We start from the raw sequence: 18,033 nt of genomic DNA, 5'->3' as shown, positions 1-18,033 counted from the left end.
TCGAACCGGTTGCATGAGGGCTGCGATCCTGCCCTAACCACCCAGCCCGCCCCCCCACCCCCGCCTCCCTGGGGCCTCCCCGCCTCTGGTCCCTCCTGAGGCTGAGGCCGCCGCCAGGCCCCGTACAGCCGGACCTCGGGCCAGCGGCACCCACCGCGTTGCCAACTGCTGAGGGTCCCGGGGAGGGAGCTGTCGGGTGCCGTTTGCAGCCTGCAGTGGGGCTGGCGAGTACCCAAACTGCGCCCGTGGGATGCCCGCGGGAGTCGCCCCCGGGACTGCACCTGCCTCCCGGCTCTCCGGGGAGCTGGTAATGAGCCTGGTTGTGAGCAGCCGCTGACGCCCCGCGGGATCACTTTACCTAAAGCAGCAGCCACAGGAAAGGCGGGAGATCTAGGGGAGAGGGAGGGGGGGCGTTGAGAGCACCCCGGGGGCCCGGGCAGGCGGGCGGCCAGAGGCTGGGCCCCGGTACCGCCCCAGGTGCCAGGGCCGCGGAGGCCGCAGGCTGGGGACCCAACTGGGGGTGGCCCGAGTGTGCACAGGTCTGCGCGGGCATCGGGGTGCGAGACCAGGAGGGGGCCCGCCCTTCCTGGGCTTCGGGACGGCTCCTGCCACTCCCACCCCCACCCCGTGGGCAGCAAGCAGACCCGGGAGGGGCGCCGGCCGGTCCGAAGGAGGGAGGGCAGCCAGCGGGGGCCTCGGAAGCAGCTCGTGGCTCTTGCTGGGGGGAAGGGAGGGGAGAGCCCGGGCTGCATCCCATCCCCGGGCCGCTAGGAGGACGGCATGGAGTTAGGGACGGGCGGCAGGCGTCCAGGCGTCGGGAGGTGTTAGACCCTCGGGTTGCAGGCTTCCCCAGACAGCCCCAGGCCGCTCAGAATCCAGGCCCTGAGCGGTGGGCCGACACCCCTGCCTCGGGGGCACAGCTCCAGTTCCTTCTGGATGGCTGGCTTTCTTTCTTTTTCTTTTTCTTTTCTTTCTTTTTTTCTTTCTTTCTTTCTTTCTTTCTTTCTTTCTTTCTTTCTTTCTTTCTTTCTTTCTCTTTCTTTCTTTCTTTTTTTTTTTTAAGATTTCATTTATTCCTGAGAGACACACAGAGAGAAGCAGAGACCCAGTCCGAGGGAGAAGCAGGCTGCCTGCTGAGAGCCTGGTGCAGGACTCCATCCTGGGACCCCGGGGTCACGGCCTGCCCCCAAGGCAGACGCTCACCCGCTGGGCCCCCAGGCGCCCCCAAGATGGCATTCTCTGCAAGTGAAAACAATACAACCCTGCAGCCCACTTCGTCCTGGGTCTGCGTGACATCAAAGGTGTGCAGGAACCGAACGTCAGGTGGACCTGCCTCCCGTGAGCTGTCCTCTGGGCCTCAGCCCCGTGGAATCCTGTCCGGGTCAACCCCGTAGGGCCGCCGCCCTCTGAGCTCCCAGAGCCGGGCTCCTGGGCCTGCAAGCCGGCGGGAGCCAGAGTAGTGTCTTCCCTTTTCCTTTAACGTCTACACCGGTCTGTTCTTGTTTCCGGGTTCTTTTAATTTTCCCAGTTCGTTGCTCTTCCCTTTGGCACAACAGGGCATTTGTATAATAAGGTGTATTATAATTTCTCGTAACTTCCTTATTTCTCTTCAAGACCTGCGTACTTGTGGCGGGTGCTTTCTGTCCCCCAGGAACTCCGGGGGCCCCCGCCCGGCCGTGGGTGCAGCCTCACTTCCCTTGGGGTCTGGCTCCTCCTGCTTGACCACCAGCACCGCCGCCTCCCAGGCTTCAGGAGTAATCAAGCTAAGCCTTGGGAGGTGTCCTGGGCGGGGTTCCTCCCCGGAGGAGCGCGGCCTTGGAGAGCGACGACCAGGCCGACGCGTCCCCGCCCAAGGTGCGGCTGCGGAGGGGCCACCAGCGCGCGGGCGGAGGGGCGGGGAGACACTGGGGAGGGGGACAGGGGCGGGGAGATGTGGGGGCGGAGCGCAGGGGGGTGAGACGGGGTGGGGGGAGGGGTCACGGCGCAGCTTCGCTCCGCTCCTGCTCGCGTGTGAGGGCTCCACGGGGAGGCGGCGCCGGCCGCCTGGGGGCTCTCGGCTTCGGCCTCCGCGGTCCGGTCCGGGAGCGCTCCCCTGGGGGAGGGAACTGGAGGGAACGGGGTTTAAGATGGTTTTCAGGGCAGCCCGGGGGGGGGGGGGGCTCGGCGGTTTAGCGCTGCCTTCGGCTCGGGTCATGACCCTGGAGTCCCGGGATCGAGCCCCACGTCGGGCTCCCTGCGTGGAGCCTGCTTCTCCCTCTGCCTGGGTCTCTGCCTCTCTCTCTCTCTCTGGGTCTCTCATGAATTAAAAAAGAAAAAAGAAAATAAAAATAAATAAAAAATAAAATAAAATGATTTTCAGGGGTTGTAGAAAGAGTGTTCGCGGCTCGGCAAAGATCAAAAGCCCCGCGGGACAAAGCGTGTTCCAGCAGCCCGGGCCGTGGAGAGCGAAACCGCCCGCGCCAGCCCCGGCTCCTTCACAAGGGCTGTTGGACTCCGCGGTGGGGCCTCGACCCGGAGCCGGGCGCGCCTCGCGGCTCCCCACACGCCGCAGCTGCAGGCTTCGGCCGGCTCCGCGCGGGCCAAGGCGCTTCCTCCGAGCCTCCCGCGTCGCCAGAAGATAAACGGCGTCTGCAGCTGCACCCGCGCCGGGGGGCAGAGTCCTGAAGGGCCCCCCCCCCCACAGGGCTCCTCGGCCACGACCACCGCGCTTCACCTCCTCCCCGGGACAGGCCCTCACCGCGGACGGCGCCTCAGGGGACTGGCTCCTCACCTCAGGACGGCGCCTCGGAGGACAGGCTCGGCACACAGGGACGGCGCCTCAGAGGCCGGGCTCCTCACACAGGTACGACGACGACTCGGAGGCCGGGCTCCTCACCTCAGGAGGGCGCCTCAGGGGACAGGCTCCTCACACGGGATGGGGACGGCGCCTCAGGGAACAGCCTCCTCACACAGGTACGGCCCCTCGGAGGACAGGCTCGTCACCCGGGGATGGGGATGGCGCCTCAGGGGACAGGCTCCTCACCCGGGACGGCGCCTCGGAGGCCGGGCCGCAGTGTCTCCTCACAACCCCGGTGACCCCGACCAGGACGCCGGCAGCCGAGAGGCTCCCCCGAGGCTCCCTCAGGGTCCCGACGGTCGAGAGTCCACGGACAAGGCCCCGCGCTGCTCCGGGCCGTGGGGACCCCAGCGGCCCCCGGGTCAAGGCTGCCCGGGCCTGGGCCGCGGGGGCCTGAAGCCGATGCCCGGGCCCCCCCGCCCCCCGCCCCGGGTGTGGTTTCCTGGGCCTGGACTAGGCCGGGCCTCGGATGCTTTGCCCCCTCAGGGTGGCGGGCGCCGCTGAGCTGGTGAACGTAAAGGCGCGAAGCTTCATTTCCGGCGGCGGCGGCGGGGCTGGCGACGCCCCTGGAGCGCTGGTGCCGGGGCCTCCTCGGTCCGCGCCCTCGGGGCCCCCGTGCAGCCGAGCCCGCCGCGGTGCTCTCCGCCTCCGACCAGGCCGGTGCCAGTGTCCCGCGGGCGCTGCGGAGGCCGCCGGGGTTACGCCGGGAGGAGCCTCGCTTAACACCACGGGCTCGTCCTCTTGCTGCGCGTCGGGGGTCCGCGGCCGGGGCGGGGGGGGGGGGGGCAGCCCGGGAGCGGCCGGCTGCGCCTCCCCACAGGACACGGGCCATCGGGGATGGGTTTGCGGTGAACAGTTTTCTTGGCCCGAACGTCCAAGGTCTGTCACGCAGACGCCAACACGGGATTCTTGCCGCGTGGGGGCCGTGGGCACATCATCGCAGGTTCCTTCAGGCCGCTCGCGTGGCGGAAGCTGTTCTCTCCGTTGTTAACACCCGCCCTGGGATCCCCGGGTGGCTCAGGGGCTTAGCACCACCTTCGGCCCAGGGTGCGATCCGGGAGGCCCGGGATCGAGTCCCACGTCGGGCTCCCTGCATGGAGCCTGCTCCTCCCTCTGCCTCTCTCTCCCTCTCTCTCTCTCTCTATCATGAATAAATAAATAAAATATTGAAAAAGAACAACCCACCCTTGTTGGAGGTGTTCCTCCCTAGGGTCTCCCCGACTGGAAATTTCAGCTGTTTTCTCCAGTGAGGCTGTACCTTGCCCACCCTTCTGTGCCTCCAGTCCTGAGCATTCTTTCTGAGGTGAGGCAGGGGCCCCCAGTAGTCTTCGCTGCCCCCATCCGCATCAGGGCCTCTCTCTCAGCACCCTTTTGACCTGTGGCTCAATTTCACTCACAGCCTGCCCTTGGTTAAAACAGTTATTCATTATCTAACGATTTCAGACCAAATATCCTTATTCCTAAATCAGTTTCCAGATGCTTCTCATACAGATGATTGGCAGACCATGCTTTGCAAAAACACTGATTGCTCGTAGGGTCACTCATGGCTAAGGATAAGGATCGTTTTTGGTTTTGGCAAGTTTGGAGCAATGAACATTGTGCATTAAATGTACTGTTTTAATGCAGGAAAGCAAATATTTAAGGCCAATAATTTTTTTTTTCCAAGATGATAAAACTTCTACACACATGATTCTACATTATATTACCTAGTTGTTCAGTAGTCTTTCTTTCTTTCATTAGACATTTTGTAAGAGCTTGGACAATGTGTAACAGATCTAGATCTTGGGGGTCAGAGGTGGGTAAAATGTAGTCTAACTTTTTTAAGATTTTACTTATTTATTTGAGAGAGAGGGCGAGAGAGGGGTGAGGGGCCAAGGGAGAAGCATACTCCCCGCTGAGCAAGGGGCCCAATGTGTGGCTCAATCCCAGAACTCCAGGATCATGACCTGAGCCGAAGGCAGATGCCTAACTGACTGAACCACCCAGGCGCCCCAAGATGCGGTCTAACTTGGCAACGAGGATCATGTCTTGGATTATGTCCAGCATGTAGAGGATCAATGGATGTTTATGAATGAGAGATGATAAACAGCAAAGCAAGGACATGAAATGGTGAAAAATGACCACCTCCAGGTTGGGGGATATCAAGGCTCAGAGAGACCTCTTAAAAACTGAACTTCTGTTTGGGGAAAGATGGAATAGACTTACTTTTTCCTATTCCTGTCATAAAAATCCTGGAAATCACATATAAAATAAACATTAGCTTCTGAAGGATGGAAGAAGAAGGTAGACCCTAGGGACATCAGGACCCAAGACATGACAAGGTACTGGGTTACCTGGCTTATCTGTTTGCCCCATATATTCCAGACCTGGAGATGAAGGAGCTAACATCCTAGAAATGCCAGTGAGCCAAGACAAAGACCCCATGAAATAAAGCCCTTACTATCTTTAGCCAAACAAACAAACAAACAAACAGAAAAGGGACAAATAGAATTCAGCAACATATATGATAATTACATACCATGACCAAGTGGGGTTTATTCCAGTGATACAAGGCTGGTTTAAAAATTTGAAAATTAGACTATGTAATTTACCATATTAATAGGATAAAGAGAAAAACAAAGCAATCACATTAATCAATGGATACAGGAAAATTTTGACAAAATTCAATAACCATGTTATGATTTAAGAAAAAAACTACCAGAAAGATAGGAATAGAAGGGAATTTCCACAATTTGATAAAGTGCAACTACCAAAATCCTACAGTTCACATTATGCTTGATGGTGAGATCAGGATCTGGGTAAGGGTGTCCACTCTCACCATATTTACTTGAAGTTCTAGCCAATGCAATAAGACAAGAAAAAGAAAAGCATATAGATGAGAAAGGAAGAAATAAAATGATCCCTATTTATAGATTACATGATTGTCTACATAGAAAATCCCAACAAATCTACTAAAAAACTCCTATTGCTAATAAGAGACTTCAAAAAAAAAAAGCAGCATACCAGATGGACATACAAATATCAGTTGTATTTCTATGTATTAGCGATGAGCATATGGCCACTGAAATTAAACATGTAATATTCTTTGTAATCATTCAAAAAAAGGAGAATACTTAGATGTAAAAATCTCTATATAAAACATTTACTGGACTTGTAAGCTGAAAATATGCTAATGAAAGAAGATCTAAATAAATGGAGTGAGTTCACAGATTGGAAAATCCAATATAGTAAAGATGTCAATTCTCCCAAATTAATATATAGTTTTTTTTAAGATCTTATTTACTTATTCATGAGAGAGAGAGAGAGAGAGAGAGGCAGAGACACAAGCAGAGGGAGAAGCAGGCTCCATGCAGGGAGACCGATGTGGGACTCGATCCTGGATCTCCAGGATCATGGGCTGAGGGCGGCGCTAAACTGCTGAGCCACCCAGGCTGCCCTAATATACAGTTTTAATGCAATTCCTATCAAAATCCCAGTAAGATTTTTTATAGATATGTATGAACAACATTATTCTAACATTTAGATGGAAGAGCAAAGAAAATAGAATAGCTAAAACAATTTGAAAAGGAAGAATAAAGTAAAAGGAACCAGTCTACCCAGTTTTAAGTCTTATTATATAGCTACTGTAGTAGACTGTATAATATTGGCAGAGGAATAGGAATGTAGAAAAATGGAACAGGACAGAAAATCCAGAGTTCGGCTCACACAGAAACACACAACTGGTGTTTTAACACAGGTGCAAAAGAAATTCAATGGAGAAAAGATAGCTTTTCAACATATGGTGTTGAGCAATCCATAGCTAAAAAAGTGAAACCTGACCTGAAACTCATACTCTCTACAAAAATTAACTCAGAATGATTCATGGATTTCAATGTAAAACACAAAACTATAAAACCTTTAGTAAAACACATAGGAGGAAATCTCAATGATCTACGACTGGGCAAACAGTTCTTAGACTTGACCCCAAAAGCATGTTTTATAAAAGGAAAAATTGATAATGTGGACTTCATCATTATTAAAGAATTTTGCTCTGCAAAACACTCTGCTAAAAGGATGAGAAAACAAGTTAGCAAGTAGGGAAAACAAGTTTGCAAACCACATACCCAACAAAGAGGACTGATATCCAGGATATACAAAAGAACCCTCAAAACTCATTAAAATCTAATGATCTAATTAGAAAGTAGGCAAAAGACATGAATGAGCACTTCACCAAAGGGGATATACAAATGGGAAATAGGCAGACAAAAAGATATTTGGCCATTAGGGAAATACAAGTGAAAACCACAACAAGATATTTACTGCACACCTTCTTTAGCTCCTTTACATATGATAATTTCTACAGGTTACTACCACACGCCCCAGCAATTACGCCACCAGGCATTTATCCCACCGGAGCCCGCACACAAATGTTTACAGCGGCTCTGTGCATAATGTTCAAACCCTGGAAACAACCCAGACATCGTTCAGTGTATGGATGGTGACACAAACCGTGGCTCGTTCACACCATGGAATACCACCACTCCGCACAAAAGGGAGATTATTGATACATACAACCACCTGTATAAATCTCCAGACGATTATGCTGAGAGGGAAAAATATGTAATCCCAAAGGGTTAGATACTATATCCTTCCATTTAAATAACATTATTGAAGTGGCAAGATTCTAGAAATGGACCATTGAGAACAGGGGTCAGCAGGGGGATATGGAGGGCATGGTCATGGGGATAAGAGGGCAGCCGGAGGGATCCTGATGATGTTAAGCCATATTCCCTGTTCTGACTGTATCGAAGTCAATATCCTGCTTGTGATGCTCCATTCTAGTCTTGCCAGTTGTTGTCCTGGGGAAACTGGGCCAAGGTATGTGGGATCTCTCTGTACGATTTCTTACACATTCGTGTGAATCTACACTTATTTCCAAATTAAAGAGTTTAATATTAATAATTAAAAAACCCAAATCTTACCAACTCACCCTCCTCACCATTGTTGTGAGATAAACTCAAAATGCTTCCTTGTGCTTGATGAGAACTCGTCTAGTCTGGCCCCCGTGTTTCCCAGCCTTGCAGCCTCTGAGAATTACGTATGAAGCTTATAAAAAACACTGATGCCCAAGCATCACTCCAGCTCAGTTAGATCAGGATCTAATCTCTGGGGGTAACTAGATAGTAATTAGCGTTTTCTTTGATTACTGGTCACGGCCAGACCATAGGCTCCATGAAGCCTGTTTTTGCTTCCCAGCTCCTAAATCAGTGCCTGTCCCCTGGGAGGTGCTCTGTGAATGTGAGCGAAGTGAAGGAATGAATGAATGGATACAGGGGAGACAGAAGGATCCTCCTCCCCCTGTTTTGCTGCCTCCCCGAACCACGGAAGAAGAGGAGGAGACAAGGTGCCTTCCCTGGTGTCCTCTTCATCTCTCCCCAGCATCATTTCAGAATCGCAGTAGGGATCACAGATTTGCTCCAAGACAGATCCGTCTCCGAAGTATAAGATCTGGAAATGATGACAGTGCCTCCTCTCCATGCAACCGGCAAATGTAATGAAAGTGAAAGAGTCTGGCAAGGACTTATACTGATTTTGTCCTATTGTCCCTCGGTATGTATATGAACATTTACAATGTGAGCATGATAATCAATGTTTTAAACAATTACCTTGAGACAATTGCAAGTTCCGGAATTTTATACAAATTTCAGTCCACAAATTCACAAACATCAGTGTGGGGGAAATGTGACTTTATTTTCAGTAACTCCATTCAATTTCCATGTCTATACCACCATTACTACCACCACCACCACCACCATCACGACCATGACCACCATGACCACAACCACGACCACCATCACCACCATCACCACCATGACCACCACCACCACCACGACCACCACCATGACCACCATGTCCACCACTACCACCACCATGAGCACCACCACCACCACAACCATGACCACCATGACCACCATGTCCACCATGCCCACCACCACCACCACCACCACCACCACGACCACCACCACTACCAATTACCATGACCACCATCATGACCACCACAACCACTACTACCTGTTCTACCTAGTTGGTGGGAAACTTACCGTTTTATCCTTATTTTTGGTGGGTGGAGTGTTTTTCAAGTGCTCCCTGAAAGTGCCAAGCTTTAGGGTGGTAAAGGTTTGTGAGGATTGGGAGTTTATTGGCCCTTGAATCCTCTTCCCATGCAGGCAGAAGGAAGCAAGGCCCTTTATGTGTGACGGTGACACTGTTCAGACTCCTGCTTTGGCTTGGGGATCTTCACTAGGCTGCTTATCTTCGTATCTGCCCAGATGTCTCAGTGGCCCTCCCCTTCCTGGTGCTGCTGGTTCCCTGGCAGCTGTGTGCTTGAAAGATGACCCAGCACCCTTTTCCTTCTCTTGTCTCCTCGCTCCATCCAAACAAAATGTCTTTCTAGTTGGGGGTGAAAATGTCATTGAGGTGGCTGACAGAAGTGGGCCACCAGACTACCTGCCTTGGAAACAGGAGAAATGATGGGCCACAACTCAAGATACATCAAGAAGTGAGGGGAAAAAAAAAAAAAAAGGGGGTGAGGGAATATGAAAAGATAAAATAATTTAAATAGTAATTATACAAAGACACATTGAAATTTGTGCATTTATTGATATTTGTCTTTGAATCTCCCCCTCCCACAAAGCCTCCTCAGGTCCAGACATGATTATCGATTATTTATTTCCTGCCTTCTTTACCTATATGGTTTCCTTATATCATTCTCCAAACCCTATGGACAGTTCATATTATTCCTGGGGTAGACATGAGAAACCATGACCCCAGGAGGTTAGTGAATATTTAAGGACAGGGCCCACGGGTCAGGGAATCACTTTTCTCTCTTTCTATTGTATCATATCGACTCTAGCAGGCCTTTAGAGAGTGGATCCGGAGTTTGAGGATGAGACCACATACCTGGATTGCTTGGCCTTTTGATGTTCTTCAGATTAAAGCATGGAAGGCCTGGCCATTCTGCCTCTGTGTGAGGGTGACCCGGGGCCAGGGTGGCAGCACTGGATGTGCCATCAGGAGTTATCTTCCCTTTGGCATTTGAGAATAAATTCTGTAGAGCAGTGATGCTCACTGGAGAGCTTAAAAGAATCTTCATGTCTGACTGCGTCCCAGGCCACTTAAATCAGAATCTCAGGGGGGCAGGGGGTAGGACCCAGATACCAGTATTTAAAAAATCCTCTAGGAGTTTCTCCTCTGCGGTCACAGTCGAGAACCAGGGCTCTAAGCAGCTGTTCCCAAACCTGTGCAAGCATCAGAATCACCTGGAAGGCTTGTTAAAACCCTGACTGCTGGGACCCACTTGTAGAATTTCTGATTCAGCAGGTCTGGGTGAGGGCCAAGATTATGCATTTCTAAGTTCCCAGGGGATTGGTGATTGAGCAGAAGTGAAGCTGGTGTGAGCTTCTGGTCTCTTCTTTACGCCTGTCAGGTCACAAGGGGTTTGTGTCTCCTGTTCCGCGACTTCCCGCATGCTGACTTGCTCAAGTACTAGAACACCGTTTGCTGTGTGAATGCTAAATAGCCTATGAGCATCAGAAGTATTTTGAAATAAATCAGGCAATGAATTCCATCAGGCTTTGAATGGATGTTAAGGAGCTTATCACAATTTTCCGTAGGAAAATAAGCATCTTTCAAAGGAAATTTACCATATTGAAATTTAGTTGTGCCACTCCTATTAACATTCTTTTTCTTGTCTTTTCGAAATCTTTGCAATAACTCCTCTTTATTAGTTTTATTTTTTAAGATTTTACTCGTTTGATAGAGAGAGAGAGAGGGCACAAGCAGGGGGAGTGGCAGCAGAGGGAGAGAGAAGCAGGCTTCTCGCTGAGCAGACTCGATCCCAGGACCCTGAATCATGACCTGAGCCAGAGGCAGGCACTTAACCGACTGAGCCCCTCAGGCACCCCCCTTTGTTAAGTTTTATTGAAGTCAAGTTATAAAGTTTATGGAGCCAGAACTCAAGAGACAGGGATACATTTCCAGATGTATCAGGGTAGCGTTGCCAGATTTAGCAAAAAAACAAAAACAAACAAAACCCCAGGACACTCAGTTAAATTTGAATTTGAGGTAATGAAAAAGTTTTATTTTATTTTATATTTATTTACTCATGAGAGACACAGAGAGAGACAGAGACACAGGCAGAGGTAGAAGCAGGCTCCCTGCAGGGACCCGGATGCGGAACTCGATCCCAGGACCCCGGGGTCATGCAATGAGCTGAAGGCAGATGATCAACCCCTGAGCCACCCAGGCGTCCCTATAATGAAAACATTTTAAGCAGAAAAATGTCCCCTGTGATACTTGACAGTCCTGATGATGGGACAAGTATGAGGATGGGAATGACCTATGCGCCTGCTGGGGAGGAACAGAACGTGCCCATCCATTTCTGCTCATGGATACACAGAAATACTTGATCTTGAGCCTTGTCCACGGAGAGCTTCACGACATTGGCTGAACTGATGCATCACGGACACCTCGGGTAGAAAGGCAGTCTATGGGATTGCTGAGTGCCTTCCCGGGGGGCTGCTGATAACTCCAATCCCCGTCTCTTTCAGTTCAGTTACTCCAGTTGTCTACATCGGTGGTTTGGACAGAGGGTGATTGTCCGCTGTGTGCCGTGGGCATTTGGCAGTGTCCAGAGACACGTTTGGCTGTCACGCCTGGGGAGGCTGGTGCCACTGGCGGCTAGTTGTTTGGAGCCAAGGATGCAGCGGACAGCCTCCTGCAATCAAGAATTGGCCCTCACAGAGCTGAGGCTGAGAAACCCCGGGCTAGATCCGACCGTGCAGGGTAGTGACTGTGTCAGACCACTCCAGCCCTGTCCTGAGTGTCACAGTGTATACTGTTCCTGGGTGTCAGTTTGGCAGAGAGATGCCTCCTACCTGTACGGTAAAGGAACAGGTAGAAGGATTTTGATAGGCTCCTTTCAGATCTTACAAAACAAGGGAAGTGCTGTAGAGGTTCCATAAAAAGTGCCAGTCCTCACTTGTGGCCGTCTTCCCTGGCATGGCCTAGATTTGGTACCTTTGAAGAGTTCAGGCAGGACCTGTGAAATCTAGGTGATAGAACCCCATAGCTGTCCCCTTTCTCAGAGTAGGGGACACCATTTGGTCTCGACCTTCCACATAGCTCTGGCCGATCAGGACTCCTTTGGTGTAAGTATTTGGGGGAGGTGCTGACCAAACACGTATTCGTCATGTTGTGTACGACAGCTGTTGCTATAACCCTCGCATTCAGAAGGAAGCTGATTGCTAAATCCAGCAACAATGAACATTCATGATACCTTAACAATACCTCGTGTTTGCATCATGCTTACCTCTGAAGAACTGTAAAGCATTTCATAGACATTCTTATTAAAGACCTAATGGTGCTCGTGGGAAGCAAGAGGAGGTGGGTCATATTCTTCCCACTTTAAGAGGTGATAATTAAGCCTGGAGTCACACACTATGTGAAGAGCTAGGAGTACATTGCGACTCTTGACACTGGGGCTGGGGCTGTCAGCCAGTAGAGCATCATTCTGCTGATGGCGTTGACTCATCAGACCCTGCTGAGCGTCCAGTCATAAATGTCTAATTTCAAAATCCTTAAAAAAAAAAAAGATTTGAGAGAGGGAGAGAGACAGGGGTGGGGTGGGGAGTGGGGATATGCAGAGGGAGAGAGTCTCCCACAGACTCCTCCCCAGGCGCAGAGCCTGACATGGGGCTCGATCTCATGACCTGAGCCGAAATCAAGAGTCAGATGCTTAATGGACTGAGCCACCCAGGAGGCCCTCAAAATCCTTTTGAAATGTACACAGCAGATTGTGAAGGGTGGTTGTTAATCAGAGGACAACACAGCAAGGACATCTCCATTTCTAGTACTTTTGCCCTTTGTAAACAAAAATGCAGCAAAAGTATAAAGGGGAAGGAGTAGGAATTGGAGTTCAATAAATATTTGCTGTGGGCTCCGTGGTGCCAAATCCTGTGCTAGATACCACGGAAGATGAGAGATATAAATAGACGTCCTTGACACGTCATCTCATTTGTAAGCCGGAGACTCAAGACTTCGCAGAGAGAAGCCTACAGAGAGCTGTAAAGTCCTATAACACACGTGCGCCGAGATGTGTGTATGGGAGGCCGCGGTGTCCTGGGAGGCCGAGAAGCTTTTATGTAAAGGGAGGAATTGAAGAGGAGACTTGAGGTATTAGGACTGGTTCAAGTGGTCAGCGGGCATCTGCAGAAATAGGATTCCATGAGACAAAGGGGTTAGTGAATAGAGGTGGGGTTGTTCTTACTACTCTCTGGAAGAGACACATACTTCGGGGCTCCCAAGGGGTCATTTCCTGATCCGTGAATGAGTGGAAGGCAAAAAAAAAAAAAAAAAAAAAAAAAAGCCACAGGATGAGGGGACAGAGGAAACAAGGGCTCAGAAGACAGAGGAAGCGTTCCCGAGCTCCCGTGAAGACCCCAACTCCCGGTTCCAGCTCTGCCCCAGCCGCAGATGCAGCTCTGACGAACCCCCGTGTCTTCCAGTGAATTCCAGTGTTTTGTGGACCTGTAGCAGAACCTAAGGCTTTCGGAGTCCGGGAGTCCACGCTGTGCACAAAGGAAGGAGCACGGAGGGTTGAGGCGGCCCGGACCGAAGCCCAGGGCGGAACCCTGGAACCAGTTCTGCCGTCCGCAGCTGGCTCTTCTGGGCAGCCTTGGTTCCGACGCCAAGTTGTGGGTTGGCCAGATGAGCTTCAAAGGCTGGGGGGCTCCCGAGGTCTCGGGGCTGCTCCTCAGGCCCTGTGGCTCCAGACTCTCCCCATGGAGACAAATCGCCCCGGACGCAGAAGCCTCCTTGCTTCTTGAGCGCTGACTTTGGCTGCAGGCGGGTGGGTCGTGGCTGCTCGTGGCGGCTCCACCGGACAGAACCGCCGCCTTCTTCAGCAGCTGGTGGGAGAGGCCTCCGTGTGCAGCTAAAGCACCAGCTCGGCGGGTGGAAGTGTTGTTCTGGCAAGTGAACCGTTTCCCCCCAGTATTTGCTTTGAGGATTTTTTTTTAAACTTATTTTAATGACAGATTGTGATTTGGAAGTGATTCATTTCCATTTCATAGTTGTCTTGACAACAATGTAATTTATGACATTTCAGGGGCTTGAGAATCCTAGAATCTTACAATCAATGTGTTGCTTATTAAAATTCTCATAAAAAAAAAACGCACTGGCAAAAATTCTTTAGGGTTGGCGGGCTAAAGGAAAGAATTGCTTTCCGTAAAGCTTTTTCTTTTTTGGTCACTAACGGTAGTGACTTCAGGACCATCGGCTGAATTTAATTTCAGGCTGAGCCAGACTCGTCTTTTTTTTTTTTTTTTACGTGTTTTACCCAGGATTTGCTTGTATTGCCTTTGCAACTTCTTTTTGGATTTCTAAATTACGACTCTCTCTGAATTATCGTATGAAAGTGGAATCAAGTGGAAACAGCTTTATATTTTGCTTTTCCCCCACGTCTTACGTACAGTCTTAACATCCCTCATGGAAAACGGCTTAGGAAGGTCTTTATCATGGAGCATTTCTTCTTTTTTTAAAAAAAGATGTTCGTTCTTTATTCATGGGAGACGCAGAGGCGCAGGCAGAGGGGGAGCGGGCGCCCTGCGGTGACCCCTGCCCGATCCGGATCCGCCCACCCTGGACCCTGGGCCGCCCGTCTCGGAACAACTTAAAGCTGCAGAATATTAAGGGAAAAAGTCACAAATGAGCAACTCTGGAAAGACGGCTTGCAGTGGAGCACTGAGTGCTTTGCAAAATTCAAGTTTATGCTTTTTTCGGGGGGGGGGGGGGTCGGGCGGCGGTGTGGACGCCTCGGCAGCGTCTACACCGCGTGCTTCCGTGACCGATCACGTCGCTGGAGGCCGGCGCTCCGAGGACGCTCCGCACGGACCGCGCCTGCGGGCCTTCGGCGAGGCCGTCCCGGGCGGCGGCAGGTGCGCGGCGGGGCCGGGGTCGCGCCCGGGTCGGGGCCGCGGAAGATGGCTGCCCCCAGGCCGCGGACAGTCACGTGCCCGCCCCGCCGCGCCCCCTCCCGCGCTCGCCCAGCCCCCGGCCCCGCGCTCCCCGGCCGCCCGGCCCCGCCCCGCGCGGAGGCTCCCGGGCCCGAGGCCGGTCTGCCCGCCGCCCGCCCGGACCCCAAGCCGGCCGCGGGGTCGGGCTCCCGGAGCCGGGGCACCTCCGTGGGGGCGACCCGCGGCGGGCCGCGCTACTGGGCATGCGCAGGGCTCCCGTCCGGGCGCCGCCGGGCTCCGGGTTTTCCTCGGCACTCGGAGCGGCGGCGGGAGGCGGGGCCCGGGCGGCGGGAGGCGGGGCCCGGGCGGGGGGCGGGGCGGCCCTGTCCCCGCCCCTCCCCCTCCCCCCCGTCCTTCCCTTCCCGCCCCGGGCTGGGGCCCCGGCGGCCGCCCCCTGGAGGCCGAGCTTGCGGCCCCGCCCCCCGGCCCCGCCCCTGCGGCCCCGCCCCCTCCCCGGGCGCCGCCAACACCCGGACGAGCGGCCGCCGCGGAGCCGGGCCGACGCGGGCCGCGGACTGGGCATGCTCGGCGGCCGGAGGCTCGCGCTGGCGAGTCGGAAGCGTTCGCAGCAGCGCGGCGGCGGCGGCGGGACGGAGCGGGCCGGGCCGGGACAGGCAGCGTCCCCGGGGAGCGCATCCCGCGGCGGGGCCCCGACGCCGCCCGGCCCCGGGCCTCGGTGCGCGGCGGCGGCTCGGCCAGCGCAATCCCGGCGGCGGCGGCGGCTCCGGGGCAAGTGAGCCGGGGGCGGGGGCGGGCGCGGGCGGGGAGCGGGACCCGGGGCCGCGGGCGGGGCGGGGGCGGGGGCGGGGGGCGCAGCCGGAGCCGGGCCGCGCGCTCACCTGGCGGGCACTCGGGGGGCGGGGGCGGGGGCGGGGGCGGGGGCTGCGAGGCCGCAGGGGGCGGCGGGGGCGGGGCGGGGCGGGCGGAGGGCGGAGGGCGGAGGGCGGCCGGCGGGGTCCCGCCCCCACCCCCGCCCCCACCCCCGCCCCCACCCCCACCCCACGGCCCGGCGGCGGCGTGACAGTTGGCCCGGGGCGGGGTCGCGGCGGGGTCGCGGCGGGGTCGCTGCCGGCCGCCCCGGCTCCCGGGCTCCCGGGCTCCCGGCTCCCCGCGCCCCCAGCGCCCAGCGCCCGGCGCCCGCATGACAGGGGCGGCCCCGCGGAGCGCCTGCGGGTCGGGGCGGCCCAGGGGGCGGCGGGGTGGGCGAGGCCTGCGGGCGCCCGGGCGGCGGCGGGGGGCGGGGGCGGGGGCGGGGGCGGCCTGCGCGGGGGCTCGGCGTCCCGCGGCCTCGGGGTGGGGGGTGGGGTGCGGGCCCCGGGCCGGGCCGAGCGGGGCGTCCGGGGCAGCGTCGGGGCCGCGGCGCCCGCCCTCGGGGCAGGGGGTCGGCGCGGGGTGGGCAGGTGCGCGGGGGGGGGGGGGGGGGCAGCGGCGGGAGGCGGCTCCGGAAGGGAAGTTTGTCCCCGGGGACGGGGACGGGAGGGAGGCCCGCCGTCCTGCCCCGTCTGCGGCGCTCGGGCTCGGGCTCGGGGAAGGCGCCGGCGGGGTGTCGGGGAGGGCTGCTGCCCGAGGGCTCGGCGAGGTGCCAGGGCCGCCCTGAGCCAGGGTCGGCAGGTGCCTGGGCCCGTGCAGCAGGAGCTGGACAGGCTGGGGGTCAACAGGTGCCTGGGTCCGTGCAGGAGGGGCCGGTCGGCCTGGGGGTGGGCAGGTGCCTGGGCTCATGCAGAAGGGGCCGCCCAGGCCAGGGGTTGGCAGGTGCCTGGGCCCATGCAGGAGGGGCTGGACGGGCCAGGGGTGGGCAGGCGCCTGGGCCCATGCAGAAGGGGCCGCCCAGGCCAGGGGTTGGCAGGTGCCTGGGCCCGTACAGAAGGGGCCAGATGGACTGAGGGTGGGCAGGTGCCTGGGCTCATGCAGAAGGGGCCGCCCAGGCCAGGGGTCGGCAGGTGCCTGGGCCCATGCAGGAGGGGCTGGACGGGCCAGGGGTGGGCAGGCGCCTGGGCCCATGCAGAAGGGGCTGCCCAGGCCAGGGGTCGGCAGGTGCCTGGGCCCATGCAGGAGGGGCTGGATGGGCCGGGGGTGGGCAGGTGCCTGGGCCCATGCAGGAGGGGCTGGATGGGCCGGGGGTGGGCAGGTGCCTGGGCCCATGCAGAAGGGGCTGCCCAGGCCAGGGGTCGGCAGGTGCCTGGGCCCTGCAGAAGGGGCCGCCCCGAGCCAGCTCAGCAGCTTCCAGGGCCCATGCAGAAGGGGCTGCCCCGGGCTGGGTCTCGGCAGGTGCCTGGGCCAGGGGTTGGCAGGTGCCTGGGCCCGTGCAGAAGGGGCCACACCAGGCGTCCCGCGGTGGGGCTGTAGGATGCACAGAGGAGCAGGGGCCTCAGGTCCCTGTCGTCGGGTCAGGGCTCCCAGGGAAGCCGGGGCGGCTTGGTGATTCAGCAGGTGGCAGCCTTCCAGCTCTGAAGCCCGGCCGAGCCTGCCCGCCTGTTGGAGGCTCCAGCTTCGGGGGAACCTCCGGGCGCTGCCTCCCGCCTAGAGCGGCCCGTGGCCTTACCTTGCTGCTGCTCTGAGTCTGGAGGCTCAGTGCTTTTGGTCTTCCTGGCTGTGTCTCCTCAACTAGGTGGCGTGTGCTTGAGTCTCTCCAGCCCTGTGACCTGCTGGATGGCAGGAGGTGGCCAGCTGCTACCCTGCACGGTGGAAAGCAGGGCGGGTTACTCTGTAGGAAGCGATGGCAGTGTGCAAAGTGGAGAAAGAGGCTTTTTCTTCTGTTCTGCTTCAGAGACTAGAAATTAACATTTTTAATACAATAGTAGGATGTATTTCTGTAACTCTGCAGGGCTGGTGGTAAGCTATTTAAGACATCTGACGGCATTTTTTTTTTAAAGAAATTAATTCAAGGGATGGATTAAACTAAAATGAAGGGACACAGTTATTAAGACAATATCTTGTTCCTTGGAGAATCCCAAGCATCTTGCACAGCGCCCGCCTCGTGATGCTCCGTGAGTGCTTATTCAGCTGTCCTTTAAAAAAAAAAAAAAATCCTAACAGAATCTCGTCGTTAAGTTTTGGCACATTAGGAACTTTGTTTTCCTAACTTGGAATTGCCTGTGTTGACCAAAGGCATTCAGTTTTAGCTCGAAAACTGAATCTTTTTAC

At 55.5% G+C, this 18,033-nt stretch overlaps 1 long non-coding RNA gene across 1 annotated transcript; it reads left to right on the top strand.

The window, feature by feature from the left end:
* The first annotated feature begins 2,926 nt into the window (after window positions 1–2,926).
* On the top strand, window positions 2,927–10,456 carry LOC119866253. The gene is made up of 3 exons (XR_005379555.1): window positions 2,927–2,952; window positions 8,072–8,425; window positions 9,043–10,456. It is a non-coding gene; the product is annotated as an uncharacterized LOC119866253 (long non-coding RNA).
* The last annotated feature ends 7,577 nt before the right edge of the window (window positions 10,457–18,033 follow it).

This window comes from Canis lupus, chromosome 26, assembly GCF_011100685.1.
Source record: "Canis lupus familiaris isolate Mischka breed German Shepherd chromosome 26, alternate assembly UU_Cfam_GSD_1.0, whole genome shotgun sequence".
Classification (NCBI taxonomy): Eukaryota; Metazoa; Chordata; class Mammalia; order Carnivora; family Canidae; genus Canis; species Canis lupus.
The sequence above is the reverse complement of the archived record's forward strand: the minus strand, read 5'-3'. Positions and strand labels throughout refer to the sequence as shown.